The following is a 19,466-nucleotide window of genomic DNA, read 5'->3' as shown; positions in this document are numbered from 1 at the left end:
CCCGCCTCAGTCTCCCAAAGTGCTGAGATTACAGGCATGAGCCCAGCATGTACATCTCTTTCACTGGCTGTTTCTGATATATATCCTTTACAATGAACCAGTAACAGAAAGTCAATTGGTGAGACCCAGTGGCTCACGCTCATAATCCCAGCACTTTGGAGGTTGAGATTGGGAGGATAATGTGAGCCCAGAAATTTGAGACCAGCCTGGGCAACATAACAAGACCCCATCTCTACAAAAAATAAAAGAATATAGCCAGATATGGTGGTGTAGGCCCGTAGTCTCATTGGGAGGCTGAGGCAGGAGGATCACTTGAGCCCAGGAGTTCGAGGCTACAGTGAGCTTTGATCACATTGCTGAATTCCAGCCTGGCAACAGAGTGAGACTATGTATCTCAGAAAAAAAAAAAAGAAAAGAACCTGTTTTTCTGAGTTCTGCAAACTGTTTTAGCAAATGATTCAACGAAAGAAGGGGGTCATGAGACCCCAGTTTCTAACTGGTTGGTCAAAAGTACACGTAACAACCTAGGGTTTGCAACTGGCATGTGAAGTGAGGGTAGTCTTGTGGGACTGAGCCCCTATCCTGAGGGGTCTGCACTAACTCCAGGTAGTGTGAGAATGGAACTGTGAGATACCCAGTTGGTATCCAGATTGTCCGAAAACTGGTGTAGAATCTCTGCATTTGGTTGGACGTATTTGACCACAGCTACTATTCAAGAAAAAGAACTACTCATTATAAAGAAAAAACCATAAAATTATATGTTCTACAAAAAACAAATCAACCTTATCTACAGCCCAGTCCTACTCAAATATAGACTGTTAGAACAAAAGGTCTCACCATGGACTCGAGAGCTGACATGAGGAATGTCACAACCATCCCGCTCTCTGAGAACTCCTCATCTTCAATGAGCAGGGGGACACTGCAACTTTGGCCATGATCACTGCGCAAGAAAAGTAGTAAGAAAGTAAGTGGTAGAAATCGAGTGTCCTAAACCCATATCCAGAGCTGTGAGAGTTTTTTTACCAGCTGGCTAATTTATACTTGTCTTCCATCAGAGGAAAAATAAGACTCAGAAACTAGGTATTCGATTTGTCCAAAACTCTCATCAGATACAGAATCCATCCGCTAACTTTCTATCTAGTATTATTTCCATAAAATTAGAACAGTATCACTCCCGAAATAAATCCATATGGCACCCAGCATCAACGCATTTCTCCCAAGTAAAAGAGGAGGCAAGGCGCTTTGCAACCCAGTGATGGGCTACCACAACAACACAGGAAACAGGTGCCAACCTCCCTTTCTCCCCTGCACAACCCGACACAAAAAAGAGTGGGTGCAGTGGAATGAGGCTGGGTGAAGAGAAGTTCCTCTTCTTAGTGAGAAAATAGATCACAGGGCATCAAGTAACATGTAAAAGTCTTTATAATAAGGCATTTTTTTGAAAACGTTTTCTAATATTTTGGTATCAGGAAAACCCTCAGATGAATTTCAAACACCATAAAAATACAATACATAAACATAAAATATTAACTGTCAACAATGATATAGATAAATTGTAACCTTTATGGATTGCTTTTTGGAGTGTAAAATGGTACAGCCCACTGTGGAAAATGGTTTGGCAGTTCCTTAAAATATTAAGCATAGAATTATATGATCCAACAACACCCTTTAAGTGCTATACCCAAAAGAACTAAGAGCAGGGACTCAAACAGATATTTGTACACCCGTTTAACAGTAGCATTATTCACAGTGGCCAAAAGGTAGAACCAACCCTATGCCCATCGGTAGGCGAATGGATAAAGAAAATGTAATATACACACACACAGAATATTATACAGACATAAAAAAAATCTTGCCAGGTTCAGCAGCTTACACCTGTAATTCCAGCACTTTGGGAGGTCAAGGCGGGCAGGTCGCTTAAGCACAGAATTTTGAGACCAGGCTGGGCAACATGGCAAGACGTCACTTCTACAAATAAAAATTTTTTTTAAAAAAGGAAATTCTGATAGTGTTATCAATGAGCCTTGATAGCATTATGCTAAGTGAAATACACCAGACAGAAAAGGACAAATATTGTACAAGTCCACTTATATAAGGTATCTAGAATAAACGAATTTGTAGAAAATAGAATAGTAATTGCCAGGGGCCAGGAGGAGGGTTCAATGGGGAGCTATTGTTTATGGAGTACAGAGCTGCACTTTACAACGATGACAAAGCTCTGGAGATGGAGAGTGGTGATGGCTAACAATGTGGACCTCTTAACACCAGGATGTGCTTAACACCAGGGACCTCTGTGCACTTAAAAATGGTTAAAACACGCACATGTACCATAGAGCCTAAAGTATAATAATAATAATAATAATAAAAAAAAGAAAAAAAGTGTTATTTTATATTATGTATATTTTTACCAAAATAAAAAAATAAAAAATAAAACAATACACCACATAAGGACATACTAAGATGGCAAAATCTAAAGCAACTTTTTAAAACCCAGATAGTTTTTCCGTAAATAGCATATGAATTAAATGCCTAGTAAAAATTAGCCCCTTTAATTTAGTTGAATTAATTCTACTTTTAGAGAGAGCTTAAATAATTAAATAAACTTAATTGGAAGCATAACAGAAAAATTAAACACTGGATGCAGGAAGAGGAACTGTAAAAACATATCTATGTACATAAACCAATTTACTGACAACACGCGAGTATCCCTTAACTAAAGCCCCAGTATTCCAGAGAAGATGGACAAGCACTTGAAGAGCTGTCAGCAGGAAACTGTTGTACCTAAAAATGTCAGTAAATCTTCATTAAAGAGAATGTTCTATTTTCCTATTATTAAAGGTTGTCACCTAGCTTTACCATCTGTTACCATGTGCACTGACTACTAGGCCAGATTTAGATATCAACAAGTAATGAAGCATACATACTTAGGAAGTTACAATTTATAATAAGAACCACGATCAGAAAAATAGTACTTTGCATCATGAAGACCTTCAGTTACCACTTAGTTTGCATCCTCATGGGCTTTATTGATCAATATTGTAAAGAGGTATATTACCTCTTGTAACTTAAAACAACTTGTTGCCTAGGAAAGCATACCAAAAGAATCATCTTTTATTTCCAAGTGAGATGTTTTAAGAATAATATAATCTATAAAATAGAATAAACACACAACAGACCTGGCATGGTGGCTCACGCCTGTAATCCCAGCACTTTGGGAGGCCAAGGTGGGCGAAATCACGAGGTCAGGAGATCAAGACCATCCTGGCCAACATGGTGAAACCCTGTCTCTACTAAAAATACAAAAATTAGCTGGGTGTGGTGGCGCCTGCCTGTGATCCCAGCTACTCGAGAGGCTGAGGCAGAAGAATTGCTTGAACCAGCAAGTCAGAGGTTGCAGTGAGCTGAAATCACGCCACTGCACTCCAGCCTGGCGACAGACCGAGACTCCATCTCAAGGGAAAAAATATATATATACAACAAACACAGTAACACATAAAATCTGTTTTTCTCCTAACCTTCTGCTGGTCCTTCAATTTCTGCTGGTCCTGTTCCGTCACTGCCTTCTAAAGAATGATGGCTTCCTAAAAAGAGAATAAACATGTAATAAACCAATAAAAACTCACACTGAAAGACAAAAGAGAATCTAGATAACAATGCAATCACTTTTAAGATATAATAAATGTAAAAAATGATTCTTTTAACTCAATGGAAACAATACTTTCTAATTCAGAAAAAAATGTAATACTTCTATTAGGCAGCTAAAAATTATTATTTTAAAATACAAATACAGAGTAGACCAAAGTAGGTTTGTGGATTTAATATTAGTTACTGTAACTGTATGGTAAAATTACTGGATATTGGAACCTGAAGAAGCACAATTATGTTTGAAGTACCACGCTCATCTGTCACTGACAAACACACAGACACACCAGCGTGAATGCTTGCTTTGCTCAGACAATTAACTCTCTATAAATAAGTTCAGGGTTTGCTGTGGAATGCTCCCTGCTTTCCATTTTCACTATGGTAAAAGCTACAGAAACTCGATCCCCATAATTTAATCAAAGTTGTACTTAAAGTAACTCATAAGTAAAAATGAAAGATACTACCTTTAGTATCAAAAAACATTTTAATCCAGGTAATATAATCTGCTTGCTTCTAAAAACTGGGACATAAAGCAACAGATCTGTTAGGCAGTCACATGGTAAACAGGCTTATCCTACTGGAGCAGAAGTTTATTCACAAATAGGAAAGAAAGAATCTAAGATATCGGAGCTCCAGTAAGGATTAAGACCACAAGCTGCACCCAACATACATCTTCTGTCCTTAAAGATCTCAGCTACTAACATAGAAAAGACTGAAAAACACTGCCTTCAAGTATAAATAAAAATGTATTACATTTCGGTAAGAATACATTGCCTAGGGGGAAGGGAAGCAGATAGATGCGCATCTATTTTGTCCTGTCTATTGATAAATAAATTCAGAAGCTGTACTAAAAGTTAAATAAAATTATAAATAAACTTTCTCTTAATTTTTAAAGAGTAATGATTACAGTCTGAAAAATTCATTTGGTGGCTACTATTCTTGAATTACAAGTGCCATACTGAGGTGAAATCTTTTTGGTTTCCAGTATCTAGCTTTATTACGTCATAATTATCTTGGGATTCCTTTCAACTTACTGCATATTGTGAAAACTCACCTGAACTCAAAACTCTAGGTAAATCTATAAACCTCTATGAATCCATCTTTAATTCACTTGTAAAACATACTTTCTCCGCAAACATTTCCTTTCTTTTTTTAACCTTAATATTTGGATTTAGGGAGCATTAAGTTCTTTGACTGTAAAGTCAAAGAAAAAAGAGATGTGAGGTCAAAGGAATGATAGATAATAAAGAAGAGGCCAGTAATTAAAAAGTAAAATTTCAGTGAAGAGTAACAGTTAAGATGGTTGTTCATGTTATTACCCAAACACCAAGGGTTTGGTCCAGGTCCTGCTGCTCACCAGACAGAAACTAGTCACTGAGGCGACAAGTATTACCAAGGAAGAAAGCTTTAACCTGGTGCTGCAGCCCAGGAGATGGGGTCTCAGTCTCAAATTTATCTCCTTGACTAAAACTAGGGTCAGGAAAGAAATATAATAACGTATAAGAGAACAGAAATTAGGGAGGGGCAGGAGGCATCTGGTGCGGTGATCTGGTATGTTTCAGTTATTTGATACTTCCTGAAGGTCTTTTTTTGAGGAAAGAACTCAGATAAAACAGATACAAGTTTCAAGGTTTAACAGCAGGGTCAACTCTTATGTTGATCCAAACAAAACCCCATCCATGGGACAAGTGGGCTGGTGTCAATGTAAGCAATAATTCTATAGGTCCTTTTTGTTCAAAATCTGAACAATTAAATTTATATTATATGTTAAACCTAAGGAAAATACATCTTATGTACTCGAGGCCAGAAGAGAGAGAAATAAAACCTACTGCTAATAGCCTATGAGTGTCAAGTTTGGGAACACTATAAAAAATTACAAAAAAGTAATAAATGCATAAAAGTTACAGATTAACAAGTGCTATTTCAGAATTCTTCTAAATACTAAGTACATGACATTATTAATATTTGCATTACTAACCACGCAATAAGAACCTGACTTATGACTATTATGAGATAAGATATAAATGTGTACCTTTACCTTAAATGGGAAAGTGTGTCATATACCTACATCGAGATTCACAAAAGGGAAAACTGATTTGAAAAATTGTTGCTTGTGAAGTTCATTTATATGTTAAGAAAAGGCCAATACAATTTTTCCCTTTCAGTATAGAAAAGTAATTCTTAATACTATAGTTATAAATACTAAAACACAGTCTGTGGAATACAAGAAACAATTAAATACAAACAGTATGTAGGAAAATGGAGGTAAAAAGATTATACCTTGCAAAGACTTCAGGACAAGTTTTGCATGTCATCAGTTTCAGAAGGGCCTGCTTTGAGATACAAAGATAATACTTCAACAGTAACCCCCCAGGCCAGAGGCAGTGACTTATGCCTCAGCACTTTGGGAGGCCAAGACAGGCAGATCAGTTGAGGTCTGGAGTTCGAGACAGACCTGGCCAACAGGGTGATACCCCATCTCTACCAAAAAATACAAACATTAGCTAGGTGTAGGCTGAGGCAAAAGAATCCCTTGAACCTGAAAGGCAGTGGTTGCAGTAACCCAAGATAGCACCACTGCACTCCAGCCTGGGAGACAGAGCGAGAATCTGTTAAAAAAAAAAAAAGTCATGTTCACATAGAGTTAGGCTCCACAGTTCACTCTCTTAACCATCCTGTAGTTCTGCCCACTCTATGCTACGCCCGGTCACTGATGCACTTGTATGGTAGCTCATGACCCCCTTAGAGCTTAGAACCTAGGTTTCATTTCCTGCTCTACAGCTATATAATTTAACAATTTTCCTGTCGAGTTTGTTGGATTCTAACCCTATACATAACAAATCTTATTAATATTACTGAATCTTAAAGGGGGCTGTGATGTCTTTAGTCCTCAGAAACATTAAACAAAGGACCATATGAGGGTAAACAGAATCCAAATTTCTATGCTTTAAAACACTGAGGCAATGTACTGAGAAACACACCTAAGAAACTGCAACCAATCTACTCTCGACAAAAATTTAGACACTGTCTCTTCAAAATAAGCTATGTGGTGGTACTTATCCATATTCCTACATGTATCAACAGTATTTTACATGTCATAAACTTAAAAATAATTTTAAGTGTCAAAATTATAGGCCTTAATCCATTTCTGTGGGCTTGAAAAATGATACAATATACATTTGTTTCTTTAAAGTATTCAATAAAATGCATAAACTTCTAGAGCAATCACTTAAAAAAGAGTTCATACCAAAGGTTGTAATACTAGGAAAGAGGGCTCAATACTGCATGTTCTTAAAGGCAAAAGTTAATAAAGCCTTGTTCTTGGTTGTGAATCTTGGCCTTAAAACATTATTTGCACGATCCCCGCTTCCTTTTCCTGTTGTAAAGATGTGGTGACAAACCAGGTTTGCTCACGCAGATAATAATCTTGAAAATAGTGGCAGAGAAATAACATGAAGGGAATATAGTTTACCTAATGACCTCCTAAATTGGAACTTATTACCCCCATGCCTCTTGCATATCTCCAGACTAATATGTAAGAGAGAGGAAATGGCTGTTTGCTACCAATATTTTATTTGATGCTTCATTTTTTTTATTCCTTGAATAACTGCTTACAATGCGTTAACAGGAACAGGAAAGCATAGCTATTCAAGTACTAAATAATTATGCAAATCTCTAAGACATAGTAATGGACCAATTATTTTTAAAGTACAACACACTGACAAGTACTTTATTTTTAACTCAGTCTTGGTTTGTTGTTAATGCCATTGCTTGGGAAAAAGCAAACAAAAGCAGGAGGTGGTGGAGGAGAAACAAGAATAGAAACAAGAAATAGAAGCAGCAGCATAAGCAAATAAAGAAGAAGATGATGATGATGAAAATAAAAGACTGGAAGAAAGGAAAAAGAACGAGTGAGGGAATCGGAAGGCCTATTATGATACCTTTTTTCCCCTCCTTGATTCACGAAATTTGAAAAAGTTCAAGACTTTTTCACAACAACAACAACAACAAAAAGCAAAAAGATACACAGTCACCCCTAAATTTTGTTAAGATTGAGACAATGCTCCACTCACGCCTGGCTCAGGTGCCAGCAGAAGGATGGGGCCCTCCAGATTCTGCAGAAGGAGGACTCCTCCTCCCTGTCCTGGCGGCACCTCCACTGCTGCCACCGAGGCCCACGGTACAGCACCCACAGCTTCCTACCCATGCCAGGCGGCCCCGCAGCGCTCCTACTTCCACTTCCCAGGACCCCAGACTTGCTGCTGCTGCCACCCCTAGGGCCAATGCCAATACAACCACCGCTGCTGTCGCCCTCGATGCACCGGCGCTCCCTACAAGGCTCCTACCACCTGGCCACAGCCACAGCCCTGCCACAGCTGGCTGCCCTCCTACCTACTGCTCCAACATGCCACCCAGGCTCCAGGCTCCACCCTCCAGAGTGTGGCAGGTTGCTCCTCCTTCTGGCAAAGAGCAGCTGGGCCAATAAAGTCAGAAAAGCCTAGAACATGATGCAGGGAGTGGTAACGTTAGAGCCTCACCTTGTCATGGTGGCCACTGGGTGGCAGTGACAGGTTTCAGTGAACTGGAGACTCCACGGTGGCTGGCTCCCCACCCACAGGAACCGTTGGGCCCACAGGGGCTGCGACGCCTCGGAGAGCAGGAACAGCAGAACTCAGACCCAGCCACCACCACCCCACCCAACCCCCGGCCCCTCCTGCGCCCCCACCCCAACCCGAGTGCTAGTTTCCGTTCCTAATGTCTCCACCCACAGGGCCCTATCCTCCCATGACGCCTGTGCCCCATGTCTACCCCATGACTGTGCTCAGGGATCCCAGGTTGTCTCAACACAAAGTAAGAGTACGCAGACCCGGGAACCATGACGGGCCCTGCCATGCTCATGATTCCCATGGAAACACTGTGTGCCCGCTGAGCAGTAGGAGTTCTCCTTCTAGAGTCTGGAGCCTGGCTCCTTCCTTGGAGGCCACTGCTGTGGCGGCCACCTCTGCCACCACCAGCAGTGCAGCCCCGATTGCGCCCCTAACCCGCTGCTGGCAGTGTAGCCCCCGATAGTGTCCCAAACACCCCCACACTCCCAGGCAGTGTAACCCCTGATAGCGCCCCCAACCGGTCCCCACCTCGAATACTGCAGCACCCAATAGAGACCCCAACCCACCCCCACACCGGGAGAAATAACGCCCGTAACAGTGCCCCAAGCCCCCCTCCATCCCCGGGCAGCGCAGCCCTGGGTAACACCCCAACTCGCTCCTGGCTGCAGGCAGTGATGCCCGGAATAGCGCCCCCAAACCGTTCCCCACTGTGGGCAGTGCAGTTGAGGATACGCACCTACCGCGGCTGCCTTTCTACCACTCCGGCAGTCGTGCAGTCCCTGTCACAGCCACCAGCTTCAGTGAGGCGAGCCAGGGTGCCACAGGCTCCGGCCTCCAGCTGTGTCAGGGGAAACCACCTTCCCTTCCCCCTGTAGCAGCGCATGGAGCCGCTGCAGCTGCTCGTCCGCCATCTTACCACTCCAGCTGCGCTTCAGTCTCTGTCGTCGCAGCCAATGTTCTAATTGGATGAGAGAAAACCTCTAGGCTTATTCTGATTGGACTTTATTATCATGTTCTGATTGGTTAGCCTGAGGCTTACTCTCATCCAATCAGAACATGTAACCCAGGAACCTCGGTATATAAAGCATGCTAAGGTGGAGTCAGGCCATTCCAGGCTGTTCTGCTTCTGTCTGTTCAGCTGGTGTGTGCCAGGCTTAGAAGTGGGGAAGGGGCAGGGCATGGTGACTCACCTGTAATCCCAGCACTTTGGGAGGCTGAGGCGGGTGGATCACGAGGTGGAGTTCGAGACCAGCCTGGCCAAGATGGTGAAACCCCCGTCTCTGCTAAACATACAAAAATTAGCCGAGTGTGGTGCTCCTGTAGTTCCAGCTACTTGAGAGGCTGAGGCAGGAGAATCGCTTAAACCCAGGAAGCAGAGGTTGCAGTAAGCCAAGATCGTGCCACTGCACTCTAGCCCAGGTGACAGAGCAAGAATCCATCTAAAAAAAAAAAAAAAAAAAAAAAAAAAAAGGAAGGGGGAAAGGAAGAGTCACCTGCTGCATGCTGGAGGCTGTAGCCTGCAGTTCCACAGCTGGGCTCGCTGCAGTGAGTGGCAGTGATGCAGCATGGCAGGAGCGGTAGGATCTGGATGATTTCCAGCTTCATCCGTGTCCCTGCAAAGGACATGAACTCATCCTTTATTATGGCTGCATAGTAGTCCATGGTGTATATGTGCCATATTTTCTTTATCCACGAACAATAAGATTTATCATCTGGGGGGCCGGGTGCAGTGGCTCAGGCCTGTTAATCCCAGCACTTTGGGAAGTCAAGGCAGGCGGAACACGAGGTCAGGAGTTTGAGACCAGCCTGACCAACATGCTGAAACCCTGTCTCTGTTAAAAATACAAAAAAAAAAATTAGCCAGGAGTGGTGGTGCACGCCTGTAATCCCAGCTACTCAGGAGGCTGAAGCAGGAGAATCACTGGAGCCCAGTAGGCGGAGGTTGCAGTGAGCAGAGATCGAGCCACTGCACTCCAGCCCGGGTGACAGAGGGAGACTCCGTCTCAAAAAAAAAAAAAAAGATTTATCATCTGGGGTATCAGGTGAGAGGACTAGCTAAGTTGGGTATATGGAATTAGAACTCATGAGTGAAGAAATTCAAAATTAAAGTTAAGAATATTACTGGTCTATATAGCATTTACAGAAGAGCCAAATAGACAATATTCCAGACTATACAGGTTAGAGAAAATCAAGTTATCTATCTTAAGAGCACACTTTTTTTGTTTTTTGAGACAGAGTCTTGCTCTGTCATCCAGGCTGGAGTGCAGTGGCATGATCAAGGCTCGCTGCAAGCTCTGCCTCCCAGGTTCATGCCATTCTCCTGCCTTAGCCTCCCGAGTAGCTGGGACTACAGGCACCCACCACCTCGCTCAGCTAATGTTTTGTATTTTTAGTAGAGACGGGGTCTCACCATGTTAGCCAGGATGGTCTCGATCTCCTGACCTCGTGATCCACCCGCCTTGGCCTCCCAAAGTGCTGGGATCACAGGCGTGAGCCACCGCACCAAGCCCAGCCTCCTTTTCTTTAAATTTTCGGATAACACAGAACTCAGCAACACTTTGACAGTATGGATGATTACATACTATTTACAATATTATTGTCTTCCTCTATCTACTTGTTTATTTACTGAGAAAAAGGTGTCAGCGTAATCACGGAAGCAACCTAATGAATAAACTACACCTTGATTATAAAAAAGAATTAAAATTGATTCATCCTTCTTGAATACAGAGTTTTAAAAATTCTTAAGAGAATTATGGCTTATTGAGTACACCGCAATCCTTTTCTGTTACAGAAACAAAGACAAATGACTGCTTTGGGGTTATTTCCCCAAATAGCTTACATGTGTTTCTCCATCTGGTACATTGCAAAACTTCTTTTAACTCCTAAGGCCTCAGGAGAATTTCACAGCCCCTTTATAAATCCTGGAAGTTCAGGGAAGTGCCAACATGTGCTGAGCATGCTAATTCCCAGTGTCCTTGGAAAGGAGTCTTGATAGTAGTGGACTCTCTCTTGGGGAGGTCTCACATGGCAGGAAACCAAGCGACTGTAACCCAGAGTCTAGTTGTACGGTGATCTGCCTCACTCACTGTTCCTGGGGTTCGTTTTCCTCAGCTGGGCATACACAGAATTATGGCTTTGTTTGAACAGAGTTCTTTTGGACCATATGTACCTATGTTAGAGCCATTTGACTCCCTTCATTGTTGGTGGTCTCCAAGCATAAGAAGAATATTGTAGGCCAGGCATGGTGGCTCATGCCTGCAAACCCAGCACTTTGGGAGGCCAAGGAGGAAGGATCGCTTGAGGCCACAAGTTCCAGGCCAGCCTGGACAACATAGGGAGACCCCATCTCTACAAAAAATTTAAAAAATTAGTTGTACATGGTGGTGCATGCCTGTAGTCCAAGCTACTTGGGAGACTGAGGCAGGAGGATCACCTGAGCCTGGGAGGTTGAGGCTGCAGTGAGCTATGATCACACCACTGCACTCCAGTCTGGGCAAGAGAGTGAGCTCCTGTCTCAAAACAACAACAACAATAGCCACAACAACAAAAAGATAAAAGGAATATTGTAGATAAATGGGAGAATGTGTTCTTAGAACTCACCCACTCGAAACTCAAGGAAATCAAATTGACGGTCTTGGTGACTTTCTAGGTAAAAATCTTCAAAATGAATATACATAGATGAATTTTCCTGATTTGGATTGATGAGAGTCCATTCACAGTTTAGGTTTCTCGAGTAATTCCTGACTCCATCATAGCCAGGAGAAGTAAAGTTTCCTTCAGGAGCATTTGGAAGAGACCCACCACACACTAAGAAAACAGAAGGCAACAGAAAGTAGTAGTAAGATTCAGGCCACAACAGAAGAGATAAACAATACAGCAACAGTAACTACAACATCAACATTAGTGCTTTGATTTGTTTTTCTAGATGCAATCAGGATTATGGGTAAAAGGCATGCAAATTATGGCAGTTTCTGCATGTTTATAAAGGAAAAAATGTGCAAAAATCGACAACTTCTCTGTTTTCCTGTTGGTGTAGATTAGGTGGCTGGGGTTAGGCTCTGTATCAATATGTCCAAATATTGAAGCCTACTGCTCATTAATATTTAATTTAAAGGAATACCCAAATATAATGGTGGCTGGTCCTAATGGCTTGATTAGCAATTCTCCACTTGATCTAATAATTTAATTTAAATCAAACAGATAATAGGACATTGACCTACCAATGAATTTGCCCCCTTTTAATAAAGGAACAGATGCTTCTTGTACCAATGAAATAACTTAGTGGGTTTTTTTTTAATATTCACTCCCACTTCTAAATTTTAAAACCCTTGGATAATAGCACCAATCCAGGAAATAGGAGGATATTTACAATTAGAGGCCATATCTTGCTTAATTTTGGAATATTCTATATCAAATCAAACCTCCCATTTATTTTTGCTGGAAACGTGTGTGAATAGATGACCAGAAACAATAAAGCCTGTTCTGTCCCAAGCAAAATTAATTACTCTCCGAGACTAAGTTACCTTCTAGGAGGTAGATGGTTTCTTTCAGCACCAAATAATTGACCAAGGACTATGGAACAGGTCACCAATCCTTATGGTAACACGACTGAAACTGTGCAAGAAGCTCATCTAATGGCATTAAGAGTTTACCACAGCAGTTTCTTCCTGAAATGAGAAAACTTTTTTCTGTCTGCAGTAAGTTTTTGATCTGCTTATATGTGTTTGTCTTATGTCAAAGATTCCAAGTGAACTTTGATCACTAAAGGGAAAATGGATGGCTCTGCTGCCATTGGCAGTAGCTGGGGGGCATCTGCAGTGCCCCTGATTAAAATGAAGTACATTTACAACATCCCACATTATCTGCATCTTCACCGGAGGTATAAGAAGCAGTGAAGCCTCCATATTGCCTGGATCCATCCGTGAAAAAAATGACTTTCATTGTGTTTCCTGAAGATTTAATCTCACTGCTTACATTCACACTACTACACAGTTTTTCTAGCTGGGGTAAGTTACTTCTAATGCCATTGAATACCTGTTGGAAAAAGAGTTTAACCTTTAGACACACAATCCATCTTACTGCATATTTCCTAGGAGGTGATATTCCTAGCCCAGACCCACTTCCTTCTATGGGAACCCTGCCCTAAAATGAACGACCTAATAATGCAGGTTTCTATCCCAGTGCCACAAGCCACTATGTTACCCTGAACACATTTTGTGACCTCAGGGTGATTTCACTAGAATGAAAGTATTGCAGTAGTGCCTTCCTGCCATGTGGTGACAGATTAAAAGCTGCTATACACTTTGGAACTGGAAACTGAGCTCCCAATGTAAAGAAGATAAGCCATCATGCTTACAATATGTTGTGCGGAGCTCACTGGTGGGCAGTTTTTCTTAACAATGCATCAGGACTTTTGTTATTTGTAAAGGAAGCTTAAAGGTTAGTTTCTGATTATTTGATGTATATAATAAAGCAGATATTTTTATTTATTTTAATATTTATTTATTTATTTATTTATTTATTTATTTATTTATTGAGATGCGGTTTTGCTCGTTTCCCAGGCTGGAGTACAGTGGCATGATCTCAGCTCAGCTCACTGCATCTTCTGCCTCCCAGGTTCAAGCGATTCTCCTGCCTCACCCTCCCAAGTAGCTGGGATTACAGGCATGCACCACTGTGCCCAGCTAATTTTGTATTTTTAGTGGAGACGGGGTTTCACCATGTTGGTCAGGCTGGTCTCGAACTCCTGACCTCAGGTGATCCACCTGCCTTGGCCTCCCAAAGTGCTGGGATTACAGGTGTGAACCACCATGCCCAGCAAGCAGATATTTTTAAATACCTTGAAAAGTAATTTGAAAAATCAATCTCCATATGCAATTCAACATAATAGTTCTTTCCTCGTTAGTTATGGATTCAAAGCTTCAATTTTCTCATTTGAATTTTTAAGAATGGATTATTATTGACTCCAAAATATTAAATAATAACTGTAGTTATTCACATAGTTACAATAATTGGCAAATTGTTCCAATGCTGTATAAAATAAAAAAAATTTAGATGAAATAACTAAACAATAATTCATTGATTGAGTGATTGATATTCCAGTGTTTAAAAGGATTTGAATGACTCAAGATTAGAAATAATGACTCAGACTATGGCACTAAAAGTTACGCAGTAGGAGAATGCTCTCCACAACAAAACATGTCAGCTTTTAAAATTTACTATAATTAATTAAATTTAGCTCTCTAGGGACTTCTTGTCTAAAGTGTCTTCCAGCTCACGCAATCAGAAGAAGAGTTTGCTATCATTTACTGAGCAGACAAAAATGCCAGTCTTGCTCATCATCTACTTAGTCTGTCTTATCCAATCAGCACAACACCCTCCCAAGCAGATAATGGTATCCCTGTGTTCCAGATTAAGATACCAGAATTCAGAATGATGATGTAATTTGCTGAAGTTCAAATAATTAATAATAATAGAACTGGGATTCAAACCATCCCTCTGATGCCAAACCATGAAGTAGTGTATAAAGAAATAGATGAGGACAAATATTTCTATAATGCTGAAAACAGGAATGGGCATCACATTGCCAAAATCAAAAGGGATTAGAACCAACTATAAGGTTAACGGGACATGTTGGAAACCATGATCAATGGCTGTTATCCTGCCTCTGAGTCTGCCTTTGGCATAGAATCACAATGACTGAACATGTTATAGTCATCCATTTATTACATGGACTTCTGCTGTTAGAAGCAAGAAGAATGCAATTCCCATCATTGTCCTCTAATCCCTTTTGTACTCAGAAACTACAACTCTCAGAATACAAATGGATGGGAAGTAGGCACGTGAGATTTAGGACAGGCTATAAAATTTGCTATGAACAGGGACAAAATCAGATACAGGTCATATTGTAGGACACACCGGGTGGCATAGCTTTTCATTTTCTCTGTCTGTACAGACAGTCAGATAGGCAGGTGGGTTTGGAAAAATTTTAGGCTCAGACCAGCTGGATAAGGCATTAGCCACGAAGCAGTGCAATGAAAGTTAAAGCTGCTTCTGCACCGGCAGATCTTCTTTCTTCTTTATTCTTTTTTTTCTTTCTTATCCTTCTTCTTTTCTCTTTCTCCCTCTCCTTCTCAATCTCCTCCTCCTTCTCTTTCTCCTTCTTCTTCTTATCCTTTTCCTCTTTTCTCCTTCTCCTTCTTCTTTTTACTCCTTCCCTTCTGCCTCTGTCTCTTTCTCCCTCTCCTTCTCCCTCTTCTTCTTCTCCTCCTTCTCCTCCTCCTTCTCATCCTCCTTCTGCTTCTTCTCCCTCTTTCGTCTTTCTTCTTCCTCTTTTTGGCAAATTCTCAATCAAGTAGAGGGGCGGCAAAGGCCGACCCACATGCCCTTGTTTGGAGCAGAGTAAAGAGGAACCAAAATAAACATTGAACATATAAAAATATATTTCAGAAAAAGGAATGTGGACATTATACTAAAGATTCAGAAAAAAATTAATTCCGAAAGTGATTCCTTGCTGGAGTTTTAACCTCCCCAACAGAAATGACCTGTGGATATGACATTTGTAGATTTGTAGGTTTCCTTATTTAAAGAGTCAGGGCACCCTCATGCATACACAGATGCCAGTCATCCTTTCGGTAATTCATTCTTAAATATGAACGAACAGCCAAGGATCAGCAGACATTTAGGGAACTGACTAATGTAAAAGGCAGAGACCAATATGAGTAAACGGGAGATAGGAACATGAAGAAAACTGACCCCAAATAAGCAACACAAAACTTCAAAATTACTATTAACATATTCATGTATATATTAATATAGTAAACATGTAAAATATTTAAATATATATTTTTCAAAGAATGATGGTAAAATAAAGATAATTTCAAGTATATCATTTCTTTAAAAATGTATTGTCCTTGCCCATTTCCTTGGGGAGCTACAAGAGGGTATGTCTCACCAAAAGAGGAAATTAACAAAGAAAGGGACATGTATAGCATCACAAAGCCAGCTTTCTAGCCCAGGAGCAGAATGAAGGAACTTGCAAATCTGCTGGCAAAGGGAAATTCTGAAATGACAGCTAGCATCAGGCTTGCAGCTGATGGACAAAGGCTCAAGGAAGGATATTACTGAGGAAAAGAAATGGAACTGATATGTTTTACTACAGAAGGTGAAGATGCACACCCAGGGTGGAAAGGGTGTGGAAGAATCAGTGATCAGTGCTTAAAACCCAAGAAAATGTAAAGAGGACACAATTATTATTATTCCCTGGGAAAACAAAAGCAAATGTTGCCATACTACACTACTTGGCTCAGTTGTGAATGGTGTTTACTTAATCATGGTAATGTCAACTAAATGACAATTTAAGCAAAAGCTGTGACATATGTATTTTGGGAGACATTTGGGAAAGTATATAAACTGTGCATACTCCATGTGCATTTGTGGTGGCAGAGGGCTAATTCTCATCTTCCAGAGTAGGATGTGGATAGATAATGTCCAAAAAAGCAATGAGTAGTAGAATAGGAATATTACATAGAAATAATGACATAAAACCCACCAGCAGTAGCTGCAAGAGTTATAAGTTGATAATTAAGGGATAGGGAGATGACAAGTAAGATCTGCTTTGGAATTTGTGGTTGTGGCTATAACTTTTATCTTTATTTGAGTTCTAAAACTATGACTGTTCATATTCTCTTTCCTAAAGGACATGTGAATACTCTGCTTGTAAAATTCCTAATAATCATTATATTCAGTATGATTTAAACTATGAAAATAATTTCAAAGGTAAAAAACAACTGTTCACTTATACATCAAAATTTTAGTAATAGATGAGTAGAATTAAAAATATCTTTATATTTTTTATTTTCTGAACTCTCCAAATATTGCTCAATAAGCATCCATTATATTTATAACCAGAAAAATAGACTAAAATTAGAATTCAAGTGGATTTATATCACATGATTACAAGTACATAAAATATGCTTTGCCCAGAAGAGATGAGAAAATGCATCAAAATATGGTATAGTTGGAGTAGTTAGTATTTTTTCTGCTTTATCTTTGTTTATATATATTCAATCAATAATAGGAAACAAAGTTTCTTTATAATAAACAACCTTAGTCCAAAATTTCCTGGCTCTCAAATAAAAGAAAACACACTTGGTTTCTTATTTTCAAGATCTGAAAGACAACAGTTCAGTCCTTCAGATATTAGAACTTGGAAATAAAATCTGAAGGTTGAAGGAGATCATTTTAGGGCAATACAAAGTGGTCATAAGATACAAATATATTTCATATTTTTGAAATTGACTACCCAACAGAAGACAATTAAACTGAAAACAAAAGTGGCTTCTTATTAAAGGGATAATGATAGTACCTCTACTATCCATTCATTCAACAATTATTTATCTCTGTTATATACAGGCATTGGGGATTCAGTGAGTCCCCGGCAGTGAATGAAACTATGGCTTGACCTCAAGGAGCTTACATTCTAGTGGGGGAAGCAGACAATAAACTGATGAACAAATCAAAATGATGTATGGCAGCAGGTGTAAAGTGCTGTAAAACAACATGGCAGAGAAGTGGCAGGCCAGGGTAGGGTCTGTAACATAAGGTACTTACACCGTATGGATTAAAAGGCATTCAAGCAGAGACCTGAATGAAGTGAGGGTGTGGAGCAGGCTGCCATCTGAGCAGGGGCATTCCAGATGAAGGCAACAGCTGGACAGGGAGCATCTCAGCACATTCAAGGAACGGAACGGAGGCCAGGTGGCTGGACCCCAGCGAGCAGAGAATAGGGGAGTTTGAGATAAGGCAGATAGGTAGAAGAGGGAGGGGCAGCAGATAATGTTGGCCAGGTGGGCCACAGGTGCAATTTGGGATTTTCCTCTGAGTGAGATGAGAAGCCATTAGAGGATTTTCAAAGGGAGCAACATGATCTGATTGAGGTTTAAAACCATCACATGCTGCTGTGTTGAGAATGTAGGGAGTTGAGAATGGAGGCAGGGGGACCAGGTGGAACTTACAAAAATAATCCAAGTGAACGGTGGGGATGGTAGTAGTAGATATAAGTAGTTTCTAGATTTTTTAAATTTTATTATTATTATAATACTTTAAGTTTTAGGGTACATGTGCACAATGTGCAGGTTTGTTACATATGTATACATGTGCCATGTTGGTGTGCTGCACCCATTAACTCGTCATTTAGCATTAGGTATATCTCCTAATGCTATCCCTCCCCCCTCCCCCCACCCCACAACAGTCCCCGAAGTGTGATGTTCCCCTTCCTGTGTCCGTATGTTCTCATTGTTCAATTCCCACCTATGAGTGAGAACGTGCAGTGTTTGGTATTTTGTCCTTGTGATAGTTTGCTGAGAATGATGGTTTCCAGTTTCATCCATGTCCCTACAAAGGACATGAACTCTTCATTTTGTGGATATTTTTAAAGAGACATCCAACAGGACTTGCTTATAGATGCCATGTAGGGTGTGAGAGGAAGTATTCCAAAACAGACATCAAGATTTTTGACCTTAGCCACCAGAAGTTTGGAATTATTTACTGAGATAGCATATACTGCAGAAGGGGCAAGTTGGGTGGAGAAATGTACTAATATTAATCCAATCTACCTATCTACACACACATATGTATGTATAGCACTTCACAGTTAACAGTCTATTTGTTATTCACACTCAGGGATCTCATTTGCTTTCTTTCACTGCAGGAAGCTGAGAGTGCTGAGGGTACATCTGAAACCACTGGAGGCTTGCGATGTGGAGGTCAGGTAGTTCTGCACCCCTGGAGAGAGCAGTCATTATGCAGGACAACCCATCTGCTCAGAACTTTCGGTGGTGGCTTGTGCTGTGACTCCGGTCCCATTCATCTATGTGCTGCTGTAGGCTTAGCTTCCCACAGCCTCTCCAGCTTTGCCATTTGTCATTATCATTCACTTTTATGAGTTTTACAGAGTCAACAGGTACTAAAAGTAATACTGCGATCATATTGGAGGTTCATAAAAACGTTTCACATTTTTTAATTAAAATTTAAGTTTTAGTTTAAGTTAGGAAACCACTTCACTAGTCCAGTTGATACCTGGGTCTGAGCTGTCCAGTATAGTAGCCACATGTGACTATTTAGAGTTAGAATGAAATTCATTAAAAACTCATTTTTTCAGTTTCCTAAGTATGTTGTAAGTAACCACATGTGGCTAATGGCTAAATGGCTGAAAAG

At 40.5% G+C, this 19,466-nt stretch overlaps 1 long non-coding RNA gene across 1 annotated transcript in view; it reads right to left on the bottom strand.

Moving 5' to 3' along the window:
- The window catches only part of LOC129006317 (uncharacterized), a 101,811-nt gene extending 92,620 nt beyond the window's left edge, over nt 1-9,191 (bottom strand). The window contains exons 1-3 of the long non-coding RNA XR_010127411.1: nt 8,986-9,191; nt 3,516-3,581; nt 838-940 (exon numbers count right to left, since the gene is read on the bottom strand). This is a non-coding gene — a long non-coding RNA (uncharacterized LOC129006317). The remainder of the gene's footprint in view (nt 1-837; nt 941-3,515; nt 3,582-8,985) is intronic.
- Nucleotides 9,192-19,466: the final 10,275 nt, after the last annotated feature.

This window comes from Pongo pygmaeus, chromosome 8 (assembly GCF_028885625.2).
Source record: "Pongo pygmaeus isolate AG05252 chromosome 8, NHGRI_mPonPyg2-v2.0_pri, whole genome shotgun sequence".
Classification (NCBI taxonomy): domain Eukaryota; kingdom Metazoa; phylum Chordata; class Mammalia; order Primates; family Hominidae; genus Pongo; species Pongo pygmaeus.
This window is presented reverse-complemented; position numbering and strand designations above follow the sequence as displayed.